The following is a 5,343-nucleotide window of genomic DNA, read 5'->3' as shown; positions in this document are numbered from 1 at the left end:
TGTCGTCTCCTGGACAGATGTGGACCAAGCGATTGTCATGGTGTCACCACCCCACACTATGCGTGGTGAGGACCACGCAGGGCCGGGGGCATCATGCTGACCGCAGGGGGCTCACAGCATAGCCGTTCCAGAGTGCGAATCCTCCAGCCTCCAAGCCCGCTGTCCAGCAGTTTCCTCCATGCAAACCCCTCCTCAGTTCACCCCAGACCTTCTAGGCACGGAGCACCGGGGCCCTGCTCCTGGTTAGGTCGGTTCTGCAGACCTCAGGGTCCCCAGACAGTGCGGACAGTGTGTGGCTGGCCACAGGAGCCACTGCCACCTAGGTGGGCCGGACAGGGGATCCCTGGCAGCTCCTCGGGGGAGGGGGCAGGGCCTGCCACACTGCACAAACTCAAACAGAGCCTTCATTCAGAGGCCCAAGCAATCCCGTGACAGGTAGACAGGTAGCTGGGTGAACAAGGCAACCAGGGAAGCCAGGGGTTCTCAACCTGGGCTTGAGGGTCCCCGGCCACTCGTACAGATGCCAGAGACAGGCAGGACAGGACAGGGGCACTGTGTAACCTCCTGCTAGGCTGGGGCTGTTTGGCCAAAATGCACATATGACCAGGTTGAGAAGCTGCCTTAAACTCTCATGCTGGCAATGAATTTTGGGTTTTGCTATGGAAAAAGAAAGTGACAAAAGCAAAGAAAAAATTTCAACTGTAAAAGAATAGGAACTTCCTGAGAAATGAGTAAGCTGTGAGAGACAGGGCTGTGGGAGGAAATGGGATGGCACCCTGAGCAGGCTCCTGCGGCCCCACACTGGCCAAGGCCAGGGCCTGAGGCATAGCAGGGTGGCAGGTAAGGCCCGAGGAGGGAAGGGGATCTGTCTTGGCCTTTGAGGGTCTTACTGGTCAAGGGCTATATCGGGCTTCTGGGGCCCACATGCTACCTGGGGGACAATCCCTACAACCGCCGCTCCCCCAGAGCCTCCTCCACAGGCGGAAGCTGGCTGGGTAGGCAGACTCGTGGTAGCTGTGTGGCTGCTGGGGCACGCGCCCTCACCCTGTTCTTCCAACGGTGCTGCAGAGAGAGAGAGCTGCAGCCCAGCTGCAAGTGGCTGAGGGCTCTCTTCCTGCTCAGAGCCTAGAAAAGTCTGTCTCAGAAGCTCCCCGAGGCTCACAGTGCCCTTCTCCTCCTGGAAACCTAGGGGCCCGAGCGGTGCTGCTTGCTTGGGATAAGTGGCTGGCAGCATATTAAACACACACAGAAACGAACACCGACAACCATGACTTCACCGGGGCTTTCCCCGTGCCCCTGAATCCACCACGCAGGCAGCAGCAACCGCCCCGGGCTGGATGGAGGTCCCTGCAGGGAAAGCACTACTGGGGACCCAGAAAGGGACGCACAGCCAGCTGAGAGGGCTTCACTCAATTTCATTCATCAGCAGAGAACATGGGACACGCAGCACAGAGAACACGGGACACGCAGGCCAGGCTCTTGGCCTTGGAGCGGTTTTTAAAAGCCAAGTGGAAGCATCAAGGCCCAGGAAGAAGGAAGGGAAAGAGGCGGCCCCCCGCTGTCCTGCACTCGCTTCTGGCCACAGACGGCCCCGCCCTCCTTGCCCTTCGGTGGGGTCGGAGGTGGCTCGGGGTGTGGCCAGGAGAAGCCTGCACAAGCTCTGTCCCCTACGGCCACCTCAGTCCTGTGCGCACTGGCTAAGGAGGCAGCTCAGGCCGGGCCCTTACCCGCTTCTGACAGGTCGCGCAGAGAGCTGCTGAGTGCACTGCGCTTGAGGCCCTCGCTGCTCGCGTAGCTGTCGTCCAGGCAGGCCCGGCTCAGCATCCCGTTGCCCGGCTCCTTCTTGAGGCTGGAGCACTGGGACACGCTGGGCCGCACAACGCCCTTCTGCTTCTCGAGCTCCGCTGGAACATAGGGTGACAGGCAGGTGAGGGGGGCACCGTGGGGGAGGCAACCCTGGCAGGAGATGTAGGCGACGTGGCCCTCCGCTTGGTGCTGGCACTGGCCTGGGCCACCAGCCACCAGGAGGAGACCTGGGCGGGACATGGGAGGCCAGGCTGCAGCATTGAGCGGCGCGGCCAGCTCGGGCAGGCAGGGAGGCGAGGGCTGGCCGGGTCTGGGAGGAAAGCAGGGCTCTGCCCGGCACTGCTGCCAAGGAGGCAGTGGAGGGGGCAGCCGCGTGTCTGCAGGGAGTGACCTGGGGCTGTGCCACTGAGGAGGCGTGGCTAAGAATCATGCTGAAGGCAAAGGGCTCGCCCTGGACTCTGCAGCTCTTGCCCAAGGGTGACCGGGCAGTGGGGGGCGTCCCTGGGCAGCTGCTGTGCTGACAGGAGGGGCTGTGTCCCTGGAGAAGTGGGCCCTCCCCTCCCAGGGCCCTCACTGGCAGTGTCTGTGGCCTGGGTGTTGCTGTCCCGCCAGGTGGCTATAGAGGGTAGGGGGGACCAGTGGCGCCTCCCCTGTGGTCTGAGACAGGGAGGCAAAGGTGGGAGCCCAGCCAGCCTAGGGGACCCGGGGACCTGGGGGACGGTGCCTCCCGCATGCTGGGTCTGGGACTCACACTCTATCCGGTGCTTCTCCATCTCCTGCACTTCTGCCACAGACTCCCGCAGGTCATCGGTGAGCTTCTTCCGGTCTTGAGGGTTGGGGGCATTGAAGGTGATTAACACTTTGGTGTCTGCCCCGGGCACAGCTGACGTGAGCCGGATGCCATTGGGGTAGTCTGTGAGGGAGAAGGAAGTGTGTGAGCTCAGGGAACCTCTGCCGTGTCCATGCTGGTCATAGGGCCCGGGACATGCGTGGCCTGGAGAAGAGCTCTGAGCTCCACCTCAGCAGCAGAACCAAGGCAATCACGGACCACCGCATGTGCCCAGCCCGGGCCCTACCTGCACACCCAGTGGAGGTGACACAGCCCTTGAGAGGGGAATGCCACCAGGTCCGCCTGAGAGTCAGGAAGATGGCCTTCACCTTGAGGCCACTGTCAGGTGCCAAGTCCAGGAGGAGGGCAGAGAGGGTGTCCCTGAGCTGGTTGGGGGGTCTTATCCCATCACCTGGGCAGTGCTGGACGACACACTGAGAGCTGCTCTCCCCAGTGCCCACAGCTCCTGGCACACACAGTGCCCTCCTCAGTGTCACCTGGGCTTTGGCTCTGGTCATGGAAATCCCCTGGCTGAGCGCCCCCTGCTGGATATTTCAAGGACCTTGGCCTGGTGGGGCTGCAAGTGACTGGTGCGGGGGCCTGTACGTGTGTGCAAGTGTGTATGTCTCCGTGTGCACCACAGCTTCCTGGTGCTGCACAGGAAGGGGCTCCAGCGACGCCAAGCCTCCTGATTTTTCAAGTGAAGTCCAATACATGTAAATATTAACGTGAAGATTTAAGTGTGGGCCGAACCATGCTCTGGGATTTGGGGCTGAGCCTGGGAACCCCGGGGATCACGTCCAGTCACTCTTGGCTGTTCACTGTGCTGAGGCGGGTGAGGGGCAGAGGAAGATGCCCTTCAGCGTTCAGCAGGAGGAATACAGGCACCCCCCCACCCCTGCAGACTCACACTGGTTCTCGAAGAGCAAGACCTGCAGGCCATACAGGGAGAAGGACTGCCGGAAACTGTATGTCACTGAGTTCTTCTTCTTCTGGAAGATCTTGGTGACCTAAGGCACAGACAGAACTAGGCCTCTGGACTGAGGGGACTCCACGCTGCACCTGGGGACCGTCCCTCAGCCCAGAGGGCAGCAGCTCTGGGCTCAGCTGATCTGGGTGGACACAATGTTGGGGACAGTGGGGCCTGTCCAAGTGAGTCCTAAGTGACATCTGGCTGGCAACACAGCATCACGGTAAGCAGAGGGGCGCTGCCATCACTGTGGGTGACCCTAGGGGCCCTGTTACAACGGGAGCTGTGTGCATGGGGCCTGGTGCCCAGAGGATGGACCGGCAGTCAGGGCCTGGTGTGCTGACTTTAGAGGCCAGGCCATGCTCTTTCGGGGACCAGCCCTGGGAGTCAGACCTGCTCAGCACAAGCCTTCCTTCAGCTGGGAAACATGCACCAGAGATCCCCACCCCAATAGCCCTGTCTAGCCTGCAGGAAAGAGAACTGTTCTCCTCCCAGCTTCAGGGGGTGGGGCTTGTGCCCCAGACTGAGCCTATCAGAACGCACTGCCCCTAGGAGCCTCAGTGATTGGCTGTGGCAGGGAGCCACAGGCTCCCCCTGAGCAGCTCACAAGGCTCAGACACCCTGCTGGCTCTGAACTGGGGTGGGCCTGGCACTGCACGCATCCTTTCTTCTCCCTCCTGGAAGAGTGCCCGCCCCTGAGGACCCCCCCAGAGAAGAAGCCTGCACCGCTCAGAGGTCAGAGAGAGAGGAGTCCCGGAAGACAGCTGGGGCTGAAACCTAACCACCCTGCTGCATGTTCACCTGTGCCAAAGAAGGCCGCTTTCCCTGAGCACCAGTCTGGGTTGAATTCTGTCCCTGGTAACCCAAGACACACAGGCAGAGGGAGACCGGGGTCCAGGGCACGGCACAGGAGCCACCCACGTACCACCAAGAGGTCGTTAAACAGGAAGATTTCACGCTGATGCAGCCCCAGTTTCTGGGGCTTGTTAGGGTCCGGAACCTCGAAGAGCCGGCAGTAGCAGACCAGCCGCCGATGGGGCAGAGACAGCACCTGTGCAGGGAGAGACGTTGCCTTCACCACCAGCCCCTGTAGCTAAGAAGTCCGCTTGCATTGCTGGAAACCAGCCTGTCAGCCTGGCATGGAAAGCGCTCCCAGCCAACTGTGTAGGCCGGACGGGGTCCTGGCTGTGAGCAGCTATCCCCACTCTGTCCTTGGCAGCTGCTCTCAAAGTGCTGATACTGCCAGGCATGCTTACACACACCCACAATCCTAGCACTAGGGAGGCTGAGGCAGGAGGATCATCCTAAATTTGAGACCAGCCTGGGCTAGTGAGTTCAGCCAGCCCAAACTACACAGTGAGACCCTATCTCACAAAACCAAAAAGTAAGACAATTCCTGATGTCCACTTTCCTGAAGGACTTGGGAAGCACCCTCACTTTGTTGGGCCCTTCTTTCTATTCTTTGATGAGAATCAAACTTTTTAACTCTTTACATTCATGGGGTGACCCCCGCCAGGGGGAAGTCAGGTTTTCTGACTGCCCATAGGTGTACATGCACCTACAAATCCATCAGTCTACAACAAAAGCCTTCCAGAGAGTCTACTCTGGATGGCGAAACTGAGGCACTTGCCTTCCATCAACAAGCCAGGAGGCTGCAGGGCCGGGATTTAGTTCCAGCCTGTAGGATGCTCCCTCACTGCTGGGCGCCCACAGGTTTCAATGGCTGACGCACAGGCTG

The sequence above is a fragment of the Fukomys damarensis genome, unplaced genomic scaffold, assembly GCF_012274545.1.
Source record: "Fukomys damarensis isolate Sample0158 unplaced genomic scaffold, DMR_v1.0_HiC HiC_scaffold_37, whole genome shotgun sequence".
NCBI classification, from domain to species: Eukaryota; Metazoa; Chordata; class Mammalia; order Rodentia; family Bathyergidae; genus Fukomys; species Fukomys damarensis.
This window is presented reverse-complemented; position numbering follows the sequence as displayed.